General features: G+C 36.4%; 1 protein-coding gene and 1 long non-coding RNA gene across 4 annotated transcripts in view; one reads left to right on the plus strand and one right to left on the minus strand.

Moving 5' to 3' along the window:
* Positions 1-20178, minus strand: part of Slc10a7 (solute carrier family 10 member 7) — a 243055-nt gene that overhangs the window by 88777 nt on the left and 134100 nt on the right. The gene's annotated exons all lie outside the window — the stretch shown is intronic.
* LOC104853086 lies at positions 1941-18833 on the plus strand. Its single transcript, XR_777680.2, has 4 exons — positions 1941-2029; positions 12395-12650; positions 17268-17362; positions 18765-18833. It is a non-coding gene; the product is annotated as an uncharacterized LOC104853086 (long non-coding RNA).

The following is a 20178-nucleotide window of genomic DNA, read 5'->3' on the forward strand; positions in this document are numbered from 1 at the left end:
GTTCTCTCACCATTGCTCCCAACTAACCCATAGAAGAGATCTCATTTGTGTTCCCTCCCTTCTCAGTTTCTATAACAGGGTCTGGAATAAAGTAAGTCTTCTACAATTTGATGAATAACTAAGTGGCTAGAAGTTATGGAGCCGGGGCTTGAATTTGGGTCTTGCTGAGTTCAAGGTTGTCCTTATTTGACCACAGCTGATTTTTCATTCAAATACTGCACATCCATATTATGAGTTTGCAAATAGTAAACTTGCCAAGAAAGAACACATCTTTACAATGAATCCTGTAACACTATACCTCTCTGTTCTACTTGTAGCATATAACTAAAAAAAGTTGCTTTACTCAAAGAAAGGGAATAACAGGTCACATCATCCAGGAAGGAAGAAGGAACTACCTATCCTAAATTTGCACTTTGTTCTGAGTAATGCACATATTAAATGAATGCATGTACATGTATTTTTGGATGTATTGATTTTATTCTTATGCCAATGACAAAAAGCAGGCAACTACATGTAGAAACAATGATTCACAAAGCAATTTATGATTACTCAGAAGGTTCCAGTAATCTGTGTATGGGAGTAAGTGTGTATATGTGCCATGATAAACCTGCATATAAATTGTACTTCTCTGTCTTAATTTTCTACCTGAAATATTTTTGCAATGGAACATTTAAAGAACAAAAGTAACCTTGTGTTTATTTCATACTCCAGAAAGTTTATTTTCATTCAGAAAAGCTTTCACATAATTAGAACAGAAAGGAAAGAGACAAATGATTACTTTCTTTCTATACAAGAACCATTCACTTCTCATCTAGTTTAAAATAATAACTGTGCTCTACCATAAGCCTATTATTCACTTTGCAATTATACACAAAAGGTAGAAATAAGGTTGTTTAAAACTACTTCTTTGGTGAGAATTATCATTGGACATGAATATCCAATCTCCTTCCCATGGTGGTTAAGTGCAGGGGTCTTCAGAGAACCACTTAGAGAATTTGGAACCACTTGGAATTTGAGGACTTCAGTCCCTAGGCACACTAGGGAATGGGATTTGGTTCCCTCATGGAGAAGACTGAAGCCAAAAGGCTCAAAGAGGAAAGGAAGAGTGGCTACAGTGGGAGAAGTATGACTTTCTCATTGGTCAGGTAAAGACATGTCCATTTTCCCAGAGGTCAAACAACACAAGGAAAAGAAGGGCACTTGAGTCTTCCTGGCCAGAACTCCATCTGCAGAAGCAGAACGACTGGAGCCAAGAGCTGTTACTGAAGTTGTAAGAGGATCACTGCCTACTTGTAATGCTGACTTGGGATACTCCTAAGGAAATCAGGATTGCTAAAAACTCAAAACTCAGGGCCAGGGATTTTAGCTCATGGTGTTGCCGCCTGCCTTCCAAGCGTGAGGTCTGAGTTCAATCTCCAGCACCAAAAAACAAAACAAAACAAAACAAAACATAAAAATTTAAAACTCACAGATGCATCCCATAAGATAAAGAGGAAGTCCTTGGAAATGTGGACAGCAAAAGCTTTCAGTGCTTGATTACAGAGAGCATCAAAGCCAGACTGTAACTCAAAACATACAAGACTTTGCCCATTCTTCAATTTTTCTTTCCCCCATGTGCCTGATCCTGGAGGTGACAAAGACAGTGGTTCAAGAATGGGAGAAAAAAAAAAAAAAACCCAAGGAGGAAAAAAGAAACTTATCACTTCTTTTTTCCCTACTGCAGATTATGGATTTTGACCAACAGAAGGGGTAAAAAGGTCCAACCTTTCATTTGGTGAGAGAGTGAAGTACTGGTACTGGACTGAATTAGGCTTTTTTTGTTTATTGAAATATAACGAACACAGTATAGAACTTTACATATAAGTCTCATACATCCTTACCCATACCTGGGGTATTGTGGTTTAGATCTAGAATGTTCCCCAAAGTTCCATGTGTGCAGAGATGGGGCTTTGGAAGTGACTGGGCTGTGGAGGCCATCAATGAGTTCATAGCTACATGTGCTGTTAGAAGTGTGGCCTGGTGGAAAGGGGTATGTTACTGGGGTGTTCCTTTGGAGGGTACATTTCTCTCCCCGGCTCCTTCCTTCTCACTCGGCTTCCTGATTGCCATGTGAGCAGCTTGCTTCCACCATGACCTTCCATCCTGATATTTTGGCCTTAGAGCCAACCAACCATGGACTGAATCTCCTGAACTATGAACCAATTTAAACCTCTCCTCCTTTGAATTGTGGGCATTGCAATAGTGTCCCAACAATGGGAATCCTGACTGAAACATTGGATAAAAAAAATTAGTAATTCAGAAGAATCCCTCGTACTTACTTCCAGTCAACACCATCCTACCAAGGGTGGATGACTTGACTTTTTATCATCACAAATTAACTTTTCTTATCTTGAACTTTGTATACATGTAATCATATGTTTGAACTCTTTCTATGTCTGGCTTTTATGCTCATTATTAAGTCAGTGAAGACAACCATGCTTTTGTGGAAGATGGTAGCTCATCTTTTCCATTTCTACTTTGTATTCTATTGTATGAATATACCATCATTTATTTATTGCTTCTCCTAAGTATGGACTTTTGAGATTTTTCTACTTTGGCTTTTGAAAAAAAAAGTTGCTATTAACATTCCTAAACTTGTCTTTTGGTGGATATACGTGCTTATTTTGTTGGGGGTATACCTGAGAATAGAACTGCTAAGTCACAAATAGGCACATGGTAAGCATTAGCAGATACTGAGAAGTTCGCAAAGTACCTGAACCATTTTCTACTCATTCTCTCTCACCAGCAATGTATGAGAGTTCTAGTTACCAGGCATTTGCATTAATACCTGTTATTAATCATCTTTGTAAATGTTAGCTATTGTGATACATGTACAGTGGTGTCTCAATGTGGCTTTGAATTTTTCTGATAGCTTATGAGCCCTTTTTCACATGCTTAATGAAGACTTGGAAATCATCTTTCAAAAAATGTTTATTCAAATCCACTCATTTAAAAAAGTTGTCAACATTTTATTAACTGGCATACCTAGTTTGAGTACAGATCCTCTGGCAAATATCTAGAAAAAAGATGTATGTATTCTCAAAATCTTGAACTCTGAGGCATGTCTTTTACTCTCTTAATAATGGCTTTGGGTAAGCAGATGTTTTTTTTAAATACAATGAAGACTAGTTGATCTGTCTTTTCACACATGGTTGTGCTTTTGTGACTTAAGATGTTTTCTTGTATTCTTCCACACCTGTTTTCATTTCAGTACCTAAAAATGACTGGACAAAGTTTAGGTCCATTCTGAAATTTTCACCAAAAATGAGAGGAGTGAATTAGGGAGCAAGCATAAAGGGATGCAAATGAGCAAATGTAATATTGCTCTCTGCTTATATCTGATAGTAGTTCATGTAGTAAGACAGTTTTACTTGGCTGGACTCCTAAGGTCCATTTAAGAAGGAAGTATATTGTGACCTTCTTTAAGTTAACCATTCTCTTTGTAAGCATATGAAATACTCTTGAGCTATGTGCTAAATTTATTATAGATATGACACAGTCATACAAAACAGAAGACTTTTCATTATTTAATATACAGTGAGTGCCCTAGGGCTATCTTCAAGAAGATATATTTCTTATACTATGATTTTCTTAGACATGGTATTTGCTATTGCAATTTGTGTGTCTTAGTAAAAAAAGGGCTAGTCAGGATGTTGGAAGTATTTCTAGTCCCACTCTATTACTGAATACCTAGCAATGGCTCATCCATAACCAGGGCTGAGTTTCCACAATTGTACATTATGGTGTTGGATTTGTATTTCTAATTTATTTTTTCTGTACCCACCCAATCATCCAAACTAGAAAACTAGGAAGCAGCTTTAACTCTTCTCCATCTCTACTGTTACTTCCATATCATTCCCAAGGACTCGGTCTCTTAAGTAATTTTTAAATATACATTTGCTTCCTGCTGCTACTACTTTCTCTAAGCCTCTGTTCTTCTTCTTCGCAGTCACTATAGTAGCCTCCTAATTAGTCTCCATACCTCCAGTCTAGCCAGATCACCTGTGTTCAAATGCTAGCTCTATCATTTATTTGCCAATTATGACCTTAGGAAATGATTAAACCTTATGACCTTAGGAAATGATTAAACCTTATGTACCTTAGCATCCTCGTCTGTAAAACGGAAATAATGACCATACCTAACCCTTTAGATTGGTGCTGGAATTAGATAAGTTTAACATAAAGTATTAGAATGGTAACAGAAAAAGCACTATGCTCCTGGTGCTACTGATGTTACTACTACTATCACTATTTTTACTATTGACATTAAGGCAATTATTGCCTTTTCAGAATTCTTTGAAAGAAAATGCATTAGCTAACTTTTTACATTTCTCAACACTGCCAGCTATAACTATGTCTCTCACCCATTGTTGGTTGATTATAAGTGTTAATTGGGTGCACTGAGGGTAATTGCATTTATAAAAAGAGCTACTATCAAACATAGTAAAACACAACTTTTGTTGGGCAAAAACTTTGGTGTTTATCTCAAAAGCATGTCAAAGTTGTGTTGGGTATATGAGTAGAATGTATTTTGAAAGTTTCAGGGGAATTATTTTACAGAATCACTTAAAATGGGGCAGCCAAAGTAAAAGCAATGAGGAGAACTGGGTTGCTGATTTTTGCTTGATTTTCTAAGTTCTTAAAAGTGCATTGTGGGGTGGGTGCGGAGGGGGGGGAGGTAGGCTGAAGGCCAATAAACAGTGGAAGTCTCTTCCATTCCCTTTTTAAATACTCTTGCTCATGAGTACTCAAGGAGGCAAACTTCTCAAAAAAAGCAGAGGGCCAATTCTGAGCAGCAATTTACATCACAAGGTCCACGAATTGATCAAAGTATCAAAGGAATCTGGAATTCTAACTCTGATTATTACATATTAAGATCACATTACTATAGCTTCAAGTTGTATTGTTCATTAATTATATCTTTCATATTCCTAGACCAAAGGTTCAAAGCAAAATTCCATCTTACATTTATATAAACACTGAATACAACTGGTAGTATTACAAACACAGCTGTGACTAAAAAATATAGTGCATATTTAAATTTTTAAAATTATTGCAGTAAAAGACATATTGCCATTGATCCTTGTGAAAATACTCTTCATACCTTTGAACATGCTATCCCATCATCCTTGCTACTTTCTGAAGCAGTTCTGGAAGTCCTCTTTCTTGAGTGTTTTAGTTGCATTATTGTGGCTGCCTTGATGTCATGAACTGATTCAAAACCTTTACTTTTCATGGTCATTTTGACTTTGGGGAAGAGCCAGATGCCACACAGTGCCAGATCCAGTGAATATGTTGGATGAGAAAACATGTGATGTTCTTTTTTAACTGCTGTACTAGAGGTGATGTGTGACAGGGAACATTATGATGGAGAATGAAACAATTTGCCCATTTCTCAGTCCATTTTCTATTCCCATCTTTTCTTAAACATTCTAATAAGCTCTTATAATATTCAGAGTTAATGGTAGTGCTCCTGGGTACAAACTCAGGTTGCCCAATTCCAAGGTCATAAAACATAATGAATATCATCTTACTGTTGGATCTTAATCGACACACTTTATTCACAAGAGGAAATCTAGGTGATTTTTATTGCGAACTCGGAACCTTGCTCTTAGGAGAACCACACAACCAAATCTGATTTCCCACAGTGACATTTCTTATAAAGCTACAATCTAAAGTGGCACAATGGTGTACCTCCAATGAGATGCGTTGTGCATGACACATCATTTGCAGAACACTTTAAAACATAAACATAGGTCACAACTAACTGACCACACCAAACAGGTTGAAACTTGTCACACACTGTGACTTAGGTTTGAGGCACCACTTCTTATATCAAAGACCCCTGACCTTAAGAGGATGGCCCCCAGCAACAGCATTCACCATATTTTTTTAATTGAGTTTATTGGTACATTTTAGGTATACAGTACAGTACAGTTACATTCATTATTGGGATCTTGTGCCTTTACCAACATAGTCTTTTAATCACACTTTATATTTCCTTCCTTTTTGTCAAGTATCTATATTTGAGTTTGAATTTTTAATTTTTTTTTTTTTTTTGAGAGACGAGAAGGGTTTATGAGGCAGAGATTTTAGGACTCACTCAAGAGTGGAGTGTATGAGCTCAGAGAAATGAGATGCCCAAATTTTTAATTTTTATCTGGGTACCTAACTTTGTAAAATATGGTAAATGTCATACACATAATTTAAAAATTACAAAGTATACATCAAGATATTAAAACATGATTGATAGCAACTTACTTTATACCTGCACTTGACCTTAAAAATGTTTAGCTCTACTTAAACTCCAGTTAACAGAGTTTTGGTCTTAGGTAATTGAATTGAAACCTAGAAGTTCAATGAATTGTCTTACTATTGATGAATAAGTATTACATTTAAAATTACCACCACATTAAAATGGTAAAGAAAGGGAGTGATGGTTACCTAGTTATTAACATCTGAATGTTCTGCTCAAGGTCTAGAAGGCATAGGTACATATTTACTGTTCTTTCCTTTTACTCAATACAAATTTACTAGGTACTCAACTCTGGAGTGAAACAAGTCTTTTCTGAGTTTTGGCTCATTTGTTACTCACCAGGACGACTTAGGCAAGTTACTTCACGTAATTTTGTTCTCTTAAACAAAAGTTGGATAATACAGTTTTGTATCTCTTAACCAAAAATCTAGATGCCTGATGAGTTTCAAATCTGTCAGAGTTTTGAAATATTATACAGGATATACTTGTTAAATAAACATGCCAGTGGGGCTGAGAACCCCATAATCAAATATATTACATTCTGTCACGAAATGCATGCTATTCATACGCATACTTCATGATAAAAATAAAAACTAAAGACAGTCTCATGTCATTTCAGGTCAGAGACTGCCCCAAGCCGAACACATTTGTTTTGGCTCTGGGTTTTCTGAGTTTCTCAGTTTCCAAATGTAGAACAGGAGCAAAAGACCTAGAATTATTATTTCATGAGGCTGCTAAAATATTAAATGACAAAATGAATGGAGAACTCACAGCACACATTAAGCCACATTTACCTGCCTGTGTTATTGCTGTCATCAATATTCTTATAATTTTGGAAATCCAGAAAATACATGAAATTGTTAAAAGTGGTAGCTGCCAATAGAATTTCTAATGAATTTTATCTTGGTATATTTCATAAATTATATATAATAAAATATGTACTATTTTGTAATAAAACAGCCTTATATAACTTAAGAGTTTATTCCCCCTTCAATGGAAAGAAATTGCTTTCTTAATTCATTATATATTTTACCAGATTTTCATGGACTTAGCTTTTCCTTTATCAGATAGAAGGCAAAATAATCTGTATTGAAAACATGCCTGGGTTATAAAATCATTGGGGGAAAAGAAAGTCTTACTTCTAACTCAGATTTTCTTCTCTTCTGCTCAACGTACAGCAAGACATATTTTGCTATTTATATTAAAAACATGGCTTAGCTCATTGATGAGGCATTTCTTCAGTTCCCAAGCTCCTGGAATAATGTATTTATAGGTCTGTGTGCTGTCAGATATCATAACAGTATGATAGCAAGATCAATACAAAATTTTCACATTAATGCTTCCATAAAGGAATATTTTAAAACTATAACTAATAACTAAAATCTAAAACAATCAACATAAAATAGTAATAATAAAATCAAACAGAATAAGACCAAGGAAATGAACATTTTTATTGGTTTTCCCTATTACAGTATTGGCTAATACAGTGTTGCCCAACAGGACTTTCTGCAGAGAAATGCTGTATAATTTGAAGTGTTTGATAGACTAGCCACTGTCACATGTAGCTGTGAAACCTTAAAAGGTAGCTAGCGCAACTATGGCATGACATTTTCAATTTTATTTAATTTTCAAATTAATTTGAATTTAAATTTAATTAGCCACATGTGGCTACTTATAATATATTAGATAGTGCAGATCCACAAAACCCTGTCTGTGAATTCCTTTCCAACGAAGATACTAAATGCCACTTCTATTTTAGAATATTTGTGACATTTTCCATGTAATAAAATTTGAGTTATTTCCCACAATTTTTCTTGAGAAGAATCATTTAAAATACAAATGCAGCCTCCATATTTAGAACTTTTTGCTTCATGTTGCTAAGTTGGGGAATTCATCATTTCATCCAACAAGCATGTTTCTCTTTATTCCTAGTTCTTTTAGGCTCATCTATCCAACCTATCTTCCTGGTATTCAAGAGAAATAAATAAACAGATGTCCACAGAGTGGCTTCAGGCAGACAAATGTTAAAAACAACCTCAAACCATCGTAAAATACCAATGGATAGTCAATAACAAATGAGCCTTTTTTGAAGAACTATAGCAAGTGACAAAAGCAATTTAAATCTTATCATGGCTTAAAAACAAAACAAAAGAAAAAAGCTGTTCAAACTCCACCTTAGCAACTGCTCGTCTTGCTCATACTAAAAACTACCCCAAATCTGGAAAGATACAGATGTGTTTCGGCACTCATTAGACTTCAGCTCACAATTAACGCTGCCAGACTCCTTCCTAATCAATTATTCGTTAAGATGTCTAGCATTATTTCGGTGCCCTTTACCTCCACATCACAATGATTTAAGGGATGACATGTGCGCGTGTACTTTTCAGAATAAAAGGAGGACTTTAAGCAGGGTTTAGCACTAAATGAGAACAAGGGTAAGAGACGGGAAACAGTCAAAGTTTAGCTTCCGGCGAGCTTCAGGCAGTGCACAGCATGAGAGGATCTGGCTCCAGAAAGGGCCCATGTGTTGACAGCTGAGAAAGGGTTTGAAGGGTTAACGCTACAAACACTCTGTCAATGGTACTGCATGGGAGCTTTCCTGAAGCAGAACGGTTAAAACTCTCCAAAGCTGCTGACGACAGAACAGATCACGAGAAATTAACCCACTTTAGGCTTTGACACTAAATTAGCGTTATTATTTTTACAACGGTAGTAACCCTGCATTGGCTTGATTATGTGAAGAAAACAAAGAATCATTCTATACAATCTAAAATTTTAAAGGAGGACGAGTGAAAAACTATAAAAGACTACAGTATGTGTCCCTTCCTCCCGCAATAAACCCATAAGATACTAAATCAGAATTGCATGACACAGTTTTGTTAAGAATTTATTCAACTTATATCACAGTTGAAAGTTCTACAAATAGTTTCCCAAAAAGCATAAACATAAGTAAACTGGAAACAGTAAGATTTAGCTTCTACCAGTATCTAGAGCCACATGTAAAAATTGAGATACTGTAGTCACAAAAGTGCTTCCAATGTTAACATTCAGGGTTTGTGAATTTTAAAGCATTTGAAGTATCTCAGTTGTAATTAAGTAATGTTATCTTGCTCCAGAATAGTGTTTGTTTGCTCTTGAATACCAGCAGCACCTATCAGGATCCTGCTACTTATCAGTCTGTCTTCCACTATAACTCATTAGTCAATATTATTAGCCACAAAATGAGAGCAAGGTACTGAGGACAGGGACAACATGTCTCCTACATTCCTTCAGCAGGTAGAGCACACAATGGGCATGGAAATCCTGGACTCAGATCTTGTCCTATCATGATCCTGGGCAAGTAATCTTATCTCCCTGGGCTGTAGTTTCCTAAGTAAACCTGTAATGGCCAACAGTTCCTCTACTGTTTAATGTTACTGTGAGGCTTAAAAAAAGTTATAGGTGCTAACTGCATACTACAGTACTTGGCACTTATTAAACGTTCAAAAAGTACTGATTAACACTAGTAGTATTGTCTTTATGAACCAAACAGAACAGTTTCATTTTTAAACAGTTGAGGTCAAAGAAAATACAGAGAAGAAAATAAGGAGATAAAGGAAATGAATGGGGTGATCTTCCTTTGAATATGTTTTTAGTGGCAATATTGGTAGGCAAATTCTACCATCAGAAACTATGTTTCTATGAACTTTCTCCTTGTGATCCATATAACATGAGGGCTGTACAGCAGACAGCCTTATTCCGAAGGCCTGGTTACTGATAGAACATAAAATGAGTAATGTTAGGGGGCATTATCTTTGTTATTACAGGGAATGATTTATTCCCTAACATAGCTCTGCAATCCTAATATTAACATATGTTGCAGCAATCAATCACATTCAATTTTGACTTTCAAATCTTTGTGAAACATCAAAGGATACTGCTAAGCATACAGTGTAATTGTAGAGGCTGCTGACGTGGACAATACTCCCCTTAGTGGGCCAAAACAGCTAAGTCAGCAGTACTGAGTCTGACAATGAAGAAAAAAACTGGAATTCTGAAGAAAAAGTTAACCCAACCATTTAAACAAGATAAAACACACTAAAAATAATTTGCAAAACAATTTTCCTCATGCACTTAATAAATATGTGTCAGAATAAACAAAAATCACATGAGCTGAAGGTAAAAAAATCAATTAAAATAAAGTCACAGAACATGGTAGAGAATTACTTCTGGCAGTTATTTGATATAATGTGGTTAATAATTCTAGTCAGTCAAATTAACACAATTTTGCTACTGTAGGTTTACAGTCACAAAATGCAGGCTCCCAAGGAGGTTGCTCTAAGAACCAGAGAAACAGAGTGACTTTCAGCTTAGTACAACTTGACCATTCTCTTCTGATTACAAGTAACAAAAAAATAAATCATAGGGCCAGGGAATTAGCTCAGTGGTTCTGCCACCTGCCTTGCAAGCGCAAGGACCAAAGTTTGATCGCCAGTACAGAAAAAAAAAAAAAAGAAAAAAGAAAAAGAAAGAAAGAAATCCTACTTCAGAAAAAAATGAAATTAATTTTCTGTGCATTGATATTTGGCCATTGTTTCTCCCTTGACTTCTTCCTCAAAGTCCAAACAAGTCCTTTTATTGCTCCATTTGTACAAGCAGATGTGCTTTTGTTCCTTATTGGACTGCCTGTTTATATCATGTGTTTTCCGCCATTTCATTGATTGAAAGAAGCTCAAGCAAGTTAGTGTCTGCTTATATTCCTAAAGGGAGCCCCCCAAGCAAACTGGTGAGGCACTTGAGGTCAGACCGGAATCGTCAGTGTTTCTGTTAAACTGCAGGGCACAAAGAAAAAAATGCCAGATACTCAACATGCAAAACCAATATCAATATTCAAACTTTCTTATTTTTATCTTAGAGTTCAGAGGCACTCAAAGTAGAGGAAATCTTGGCTTTATAAAAATAAAAATTATTTTGAAATACTCTCTCACTCTCTCTGCCTTCATCTTACTCCCTTTGTCTCTTACTAATCTCTCCAGTGTTCACTCAAGAAAGGAGAGAGAAGAGAGAGAGAGAGAGAGAGAGAGAGAGAGAGAGGGAACAAATGAACCTAAGACATAGTCATTAAATCACATCATGGCCAGAGAGGTACTATATAGTAAATAACCTAAGAGGTGAATTTGGCATGTTCTGATAATTTGAGAAATAATCTGTACATTCTGAAGAAAGAAAAAGTAAAGTTAAATACAGTTGGTGAGTGTGCATTTAATAACACTTTAAGAATTCTCTAGATCTGCTTTATGCAAGAAACTCAGAATTCATTCATGAAAAACTTTCCATAGCACTTTTCTGGAACTATGCTTTCAAAAATGAATATTGATCTTGCCTTTAGGGAATCCTAATTCAGTGTGTGTGGTTTTTTTTCATTTTTAATGTTTTTATTTTTCAGTACATGTTTGCAGAGCATATTGGTTACATTTTTTGTGGGGAATTGGTACATATATATAATATATCTTAATTTTCTTTTTCATCCCTTATCCCACCCATTCCTATCCGCTCCTTCCAACTCTTGATTGAAAGAAGCCTCTACACAGCCTTCAGAGTCTCTCTCCTGTATAATTTTAGGCCACGCTTTCTTCCAGGCAGATCTCAGTGTCTTCAGAGAGACACTGGCCCAGGATCTCTCAATTAACCACATATATGAAAGACTCTCATCAGTCATAACCCAAGACTTTGTTCTAAAAATTAAAACTAAAATTCCAGTCATAATCCAAGCTGTTCATATGTGAAGCCAGTTGTAACTCGAGGGTCCACTGCAATTTTTTGAGTTTCTCATTTAAATACCACATTGTTTCTCTTCTATGAGAAACTCATAATTCAGATGTGTGCTATAACATGAACAAGTCACAGGGCAGAACAATGTGTTACAAGGTAAAGAGCTTGGTAGTTAGACAGACTAATGTCCAAATCTGCTTTTGCCGCACGTTGAGGGACAGTGTGAAAAGGTATTCACCCTCTTGTACTCATTTTACCCACATATAACACTGACATAATATTATTTACCTTACAGGGTGCCCTTGGTAGATAGTTAAAAAATATTAGTTTTGTTTCCCCTTTGTACAGAAAGTCAAGAACAAAATAATGAAATTGGAACCAAAGAAAGGGCTGAAGACAATCTTTGTGGAACAAGTAAACCTCAGTGGAAAGGAATGGGAACGAAAGGGTTCTTAGTAAAGGGAGCAACTTGAGAAAAGACCCGGAGCTGTAAGAACACAGCATGTTTACAGGTAGAAGAGCGAAATGGCCGAGAGGATCTGCTACAGTTCATTTACCTGACAGAATCGCTGCTCTGCTGTTGCCCAGAGCTTACCTGGCACAGGTAACCCATCTACTTTGTGCTTCATCTTATTGACATGTTTTGTGCAGGTAACAGTACTAAATTAGAGGTTGTACTGAGGATTAAAAGAGGTTTTATATATATAAAAAACAGAGCTTCATTCATAATAGGTATTTTTGCTACCATTAATAGAGACATATTAGTAGAGAAGGGAGATAGTTGAGGGTAGTGGCTCAAGCATAAGGAAATGCAGTAAGTAATATTTCTCATTCTACCATTTGACTCCCAGGCATTTTATCACTTAATACTCTGGAAGCAGAGTATGGAAGAATATTTTAGGAGTATACACATTTTTTCTATCTATCTATCTATCTATCTATCTATCTATCTATCTATCTATCTTCATTCTGGTCCAGTGGTTCCTAAATCTGGCTATACTTCAGAATTCCTTGGAGAATCTGATTAAAACCAAAACCCAAAAACAAACAAATAAAACACAGGGCCTCTTAATCATAAATTTAGATTCTTACTCAATAAATTTAAAGTGGTGACGAGGAAACTGCGTTTTTATAAAAGCTCTCCAGGTGATTCTGAAGAACAGCCACATTAGGAGATCTGCAGTCAAGTCTACTCAGAAGCTAAAGTCAGAATGTTTCACTGACCACTGAATAAAATAACATATACACAGATTCATACAATCACTAGCCTCCCTTTTAGCCTTGATCCTCTAAAAGTACTCTGATTCACTCCTACAAGGCATTAATAGCATTACATATTTTGCATTAACAGGATTACATATTTCTCCTTAAAAAAATTACTGAAATATTTTGAAAGGATGATGGCCTGATGGAGCAGGGAACAACAGAGCAGCAAAGTAAAGCTTCATCAAACATTAGAAAATACTTCTTTTGGGTTAATATTACACATTGCCATAATAGTAAATAGCAGTTACACCATTATTTACTATATTCTCAGCTTCAATTAGCTATGTAAATTATGAGATGAGAAATCTTCTAATTCATCTAGATCACAGCATTCTTACTAGGAAGGACCAAATTCTTATTTGTCAGAATCTGTTCTTTCAGTAGGTCTGTTTAAAAGAATATCTATCACCATAACAGAGAGTCCTATTGCTTCAAAATATAACAGTTTATTTCATTAAAATCATTTATGGGTCTTAGTAGACCCAAGGCTTTGTTGGACAGTGTAATATAGGAATATCTAACCAGAGAAGAGGAGCATTTTAAAATGTTTTTTTCTTTTCTTTCTTCTTTTGCAGCCCTGTGGGTGGAACCCGGGGCTTTGTATGTGTTAGGAAGGCATTCTACCACTGAATTACATCCCCAGCTCAAAGGAAGAACATTGTACAGCGAAAGGCTGATTAGACATGCAAATAAACATCTGTGACACTATAATACAAAAATATTCTCACGTGATTTACAAATAAATACAAAGTCAGGGCAAGATACAAATACTGTACAAAGGCTGGCAAAGTAAACACAAAGACAAAGCCAAGAAGTGCCATGGTAAGTTTGAAACTAACCCTGAGAGGAATGAGAAGCTACTGAGAGGCTTGAGGGGTGAAATATCCATTATCAAATGCTTTGCAACAGTACAGATGATCCTTGGCTTACACTGGGGTTATTTCCTGATAAACCCATCCTACGCTGAAAATGTCATTACATAAAAATGCACTGACTTCATCTATCCTATGGAACATCACAGCTTAGCAACATAGTAGTTTCCTCTCATGATCTCACAGCCGACAGGGAGCTGCATCTCACTGCTGCTGCTCAGGATTCCAAGAGTGCCACACAGCACCATCACTGGCCTAGGAAAAGATACAAATTCAAAGCAGTTTCTACCAAATGGCACTGCTCTCGTATCACTGTACAGTCAAAAACGCTGAAAATGAACCACAGTGAGTCAGCGACAACTTATAGTTTTCAGCCTTCAGCAAACATTACAATCACCTTGGGAGACTTTTAAAAAATGACACCATCCAAGATCCTCACACCAGGATCCTAATTTAATTGGCCTGGAGTGGGGCCAACATATCAGCAAGAATTGTTGTTTTTGTTGTTTTAGTTCACGTTAATATTACACAATGATGCAGTTTATTTGGGAAAGTTGGTAAATGCATTTCACATATCTTAAGCAATATGAATCCCCTTACACTCTCTTTTCTTTCCTTACACCTCACCCTTGTCCCTTTCCCATCTTCAAAAGTCTACCTCTTGTCCTCTCTCCTCTCATTACTTATTTACAACAGTTTCCTCTAAAAAGCATGATTTCACTCTCTTTATAGCATATCGGCATGTTCCTAAAAACCACCCACATTATTTTAACATACAACCAACATTTTATGTTACAAGTTGTTCAGACTGGAAGCCAAGTCACCAGCAAGCCTAAGAGAAATGCTGGCTAAAAGAGCATCCTGGTAGTGAAAATGGATAAATGTGGATAAATTCGACAGATACTCAGATGGTAAAATCAATAGTATGTACTAATGTATTACCTGTGGAAAGTGAAGGAAATATACAAAACAAAAATTACCATAAGCTTCTTCCTAGGAAAATGGGCAAACAGTGCTTCTATTCATTGGCCTCAGATTCTGACAGACCTGGTTTGGATCTGGCTTCTCTATTTTCTATTTTGAAATTTTGAGAAAATTATTTTATGAACTCTGAGTCCCACGCAAAATGGAGACCATAACATTTACTTCAGAGGGATGTTGTAGGCATTATATGGGATAAATCTACTGAAGGACCCAGCACAGTGACTGTTACATCTTCCATCTTACCATACTACTCTGCAGATAGTTGTTATAAAAAGTAGGGCACAGTAGTTCAGATTCCTGAAGTAACTAAATGTTTCAAGGCATGACATCATTTTAATGTAGTGCTTAACAAATACTATAAGTCATACATTTCACATGATGCAAGACCTTCAAAAAGATGCCTTGGATGTTGGAAAACGGTGTGCTATCATTTCTAGAGACACAGATTCAGAGAAACCATCTGACTCTAAATTGTTGTTATATCAAAAACAAATAGTAAAGATAGAAGCTTGATAGTGAAAGACAGATTTTAGGAAAAGTAAGGCTGTGGCCTTTTGCCTTTGTATTTGCTGTTCCCATTGCCTGGAATGTTCTTCTGCAGAAATCCTTGTGATTAACTCCCTCACGCTTCTCATGGCTTTTTTTGTTGCTCCTAAATGAGGTCAACTTATACACCTGACTTAAACTGCAGCCTCTTTACCACCACCCTGCACATCTACCTCTCCCTTTAACAACTACAACTTCTAACTTAACTTTTTCTTTCTGTTACTGTTTTTTTTTTTTACTATTTATATCCTTTTAATAAGCTGTATTTAATTTGCTTATTTACTTTGCTCATTGTCTCTCTTTTCCTAATGGGATGTTGGAAAGGTTAAGAAAAACTCAAGTGTGTTTCTTTCTCTCCCTCAACACAATACTTTTGATATCAGAGGTGTGGGATTTTTTTTTTTTTCTCCAAATACCAAGTGCTTCTCCAGCGGACACCAACTGGATGTCTGCTAATTCAATCCTGACACCAAATACCTGGAGAAAGTGGTAGGTCCTGCCAGCTGAGGGCACAGTCTCAGGAAACTGTCCTCCATTTCAGATGCTAATTCCAAGTCCCTGTTGGTGACCTGTAGTTATGACCTCCTGGCTACGAATGAAGATGTCCATGACCCCTCCTTAGGTTTGGTCAATTTGCTGGATCACCTCACAAAACTCAGGGAAATACTTTTTTATGCATTTACTATAATGGATATTAGAATAGCTATAAATAAACAGGCAGAGGGAGAGAGACACTGAGTGAGATACAGGAGAAGGGTTGTAGAGATTCCAGACCTCTCCAGGTGTGCCAACTTCCAGAAACTTCTGTGTGCTTAGCTATCCAGAATTTTTCTGAACCTTGTCTTTCTGGCTTTTTATGGAGGCTCAATTACACAGGCAGGACTGATTACATCACTGACCATTGGTGACCAACTCAACCTTATGCCTCTCTCCCCATTCTGGAAGTCTAGGGGTAGGGATCAAAGTCCCAACCCTCTAATAACAGGGTTGGTTCCCATGGCAACCAGCTCTCATCCTGAGGCTACGCAGTACACTACCCAGGAGTGACTTCATGAAGACAAAAGATGCTCCTATCACCTAGGAGATTACAAAGGTCTCAGTTCTATTCAGAAACGCCAGGAGAAAGACTAAACATTAAAACAAAAGATTCTCCTAGAGCCCCTATTTACATAGGTTTTAGGAGCTCTGTGCCAGAAATCAGGGCAGAGTCAAAATACATATTTCTTATTATATCACAATATCAAAAGTGTAAATTCCACAATGGTAGAGATTTGAGGCTGTATTATTAACCTGTGTAACCCATGGATCTAGAACAGCACCTGATGCAAGGCAGATATGACAGATATCTACTGAACAACAAAAGACTTCAAAATTGCCAACAAAACTCAACATTTTTAGGTTTTCATGTCAGTATAAGTCAAGACTGCTGCTAATATAAAAACCAAGTTGTAAAATTTGATTTATTAAAAAACAAAGAGATAAGTGAGGGGGTTGTTGAAACCCCAAATTCTTGTTCACTAGTACTAATCAATGCTCTCTCTTTATTCTTACAGCATTTATGCAAGGGCTGAGTATGTGTTTTGGAGGGAAAAGACTGGCTTTGGAAACATACTTGGAGAGGAAGGCATGATCTACAATGAGAACAAAGGTTAGCATTTAGGAGTCTGCTATATTGGTTTTAAGCATGTAGTTATGTTTCCTTACACCAAAAGGGGCGTGAATCCACTTATCAGTAATTTATCAGGGATTTGCTTATCCATAGAGAAGATTATAATAATCTCTCTGTCTCTTTGTCTGTATGTTCGTCTCTATTTCTTTCTCCCTTAGAAAACATAGGGGAATGATGTTAATAGTCTGGTCTCTAATAAAAACATAATTCACAATACAGCTCTTTTTTCCTAATCCACAGAAACTGTGACTCACATAGATAATGCTTTCCTTTTGATCAAGCCATAGTTGCCTTGCCCAAAACAGCACAATCAACCAATATCACCAGGGCACCAAGACAGCCTAGGCTTGAATAACTTAATGAATTTCCAGAGAATAAATTAACTTACTTTGTAATGGTATGCCTGTGTCAGAGAGAACCTGAAAGAAGGAAAGGTGTTTAAGCTATTACATTTTTCATGGATGTCATAACGTGTGTCTTCTAGTCTAAAGATTTTGAGAAGAATAACAAACAAAGCTTAGACAATTAGAGAACGCAGATGAAGAAAGAGAAAAAGCCAAAGCAACTTAACCTACAGTTGTTCAACAAAGCAGTGCTGACTGATTGATATTTGGGTTTGTAATGTAATCACACAGAGTCTACTGTACCTAACTTCCTGCATCTCCTATTTCAGCCTCATCCTTGGCCACTTAAAGCCCAATGGGAAAGCTGATGGTGGAAGATCAGATAATCTGCCTATCACAATTGGGTATTATAAAAGTCCAGTAGGCCACCTGAGCCCCCATAATATACTCTGTCCAGGCCCACAGACAGGGCTTTTCAGGCTATTGTCCCAAGCCCAGAGGCATCATGGAGGCTTACAATTAAAAGGCTTTGACCCAAATTCTGACCTCAGTGTCCGCTTCCTGGGGAGTGTCTGAACTGGCCTAACAGAATTGCAGACTTATGAATATAGTCAAATCGCTTTTATTCTACCTTCTAGCTCACAATACTATTAGGGTCTCATTTGTTCAGTTATGTGCTGGCCTAGTATCTCAAAACAGTTCACTTTGATCTGTTTTATAGAGGGTGAAGTTGGTCTCAGCAATTATCCCTTACTCCCATCAAAAGTGATAATCTTTAACACATGTATATATGCACTGGCAGCTCTGGCTCTATGCTTCATTGATAAGTACATCTTTTATTGACGTGGATTCGTTAGGAGCATCAGTAAGATCAGCAATGTACACAGGTCTTGAGAAACAGGACCTCCAATGAAAAAGTACTGGTTATCTTAAGAGTGTAATTGCTGCTGATGGTAGGATAAGCAAACAGTATATTCAAAATTAAGACAGTGGGTCTAAAATGAGACAAATATGTTTTTCTGATTTAACTGCCTTAGAAAGCTGCCTGAACAACTGAGGAAAACAGAAAAGTAAGAAAGAAGCTTCTCTGAATAGAAAATGACAACATTCAGTTGAAAAGAAATTGTTAAACAGGGAATGTCAATACTAGCAATTAAAGACTTTGTTCAAATCAATGTATATCTTTGTGTGTTTGTGTGCATGTGTGCGTGTGTGGGGGGGTTCCCTCCACCTCTAGCAGCGGAGACCTAACCCAGGCCTCATGCATGCTAGGCAAATGCCTTAGTGCTAGCTACCTCCTCCGCCATTATTTTTAGACAGGATTTTACTAAATTGCCCAACCTGGCCTCAAATTTGTGATCCCTCCACATCAGCCTCCCAAGTTACCTGGGATTATAGGCATATGCCATTGTGTCCAGATCTTCCTGTATTTGTTTGTGATTCTATCCAAAGAGCATGGCAATAAATATATCTACTCTTTCACTGAGTACTGAATCTGATCCATTACTTCTAGTTCAGGGGTACAAAATTCTCGAGAGCCTAAAGAATGTTCCCTGCTCTTGTTATGATATACAGTTCAGAGTTCATTCTGTGATTTGTATTGTACAAATACCTGCTTGTGAAATAAATTATGTGTGCATTATATGTTTGGGTGCAAGATTATGAAGAATATGAATAACAAACAAGAAAGAGCTAACCTCCTACCTCCTTAGAAAGCATTTTGAGCAAAATTTGATAGCCACAGGGAAGTAAGCTACTAAAAGGTTTGAGTTTCAGATAGAAGTATAGAACAAGAGGTACTAGTAGGCAAATGAAATTCTGTTTAAAACCAGGTATATTTTTAGTTTTAATATCTCCAGATCAATATACAAACCTATCAAGAAAAAAAAATAAGAGAAAAGAAAAAACTCCATAATTTGAGTATAATTTCCAGAGAAGGCACATAGATTGCCTGAATTAATCAAGCAGTCATGAATCAAGCAATACTATGGCTATAGGCTTGTGATATTATATTAAATTTACTTGCAAACAGATGATTCATAATTTTTGGGAAAGCACAGAGTTCTTCCCTATAACTGTCATCAACATATAAAATATATTTAGGTTATGTGTTTTACTTTTTTCAAACCAGAGACATCTTGTCAGCATTTCTTTTTAGTTTTAAAAGGAATGAAAGTCAATTCACCATATATACTTAATTTCAGTTCAACAAATGTTCTATGACCACTTATTATATATGAGTAATTAAATTTAATTATTGCCAAAGGTCCCAGAAATGACTGTATCACAATTTACAATGTAGAATATATATATTCTGAAATGGATCCATTTGATTCCTATTTATAATTATATTACTACACACAAAAACATATAAACTGGTACCGCTATATTATTATATCATAGTTTTTTCCCTTCTAGTCTTCCTTTTTTTTTTTTTTGTAGGTGTTCAAA

The sequence above is a fragment of the Fukomys damarensis genome, unplaced genomic scaffold (genome assembly GCF_012274545.1).
Source record: "Fukomys damarensis isolate Sample0158 unplaced genomic scaffold, DMR_v1.0_HiC HiC_scaffold_38, whole genome shotgun sequence".
NCBI classification, from domain to species: Eukaryota; Metazoa; Chordata; class Mammalia; order Rodentia; family Bathyergidae; genus Fukomys; species Fukomys damarensis.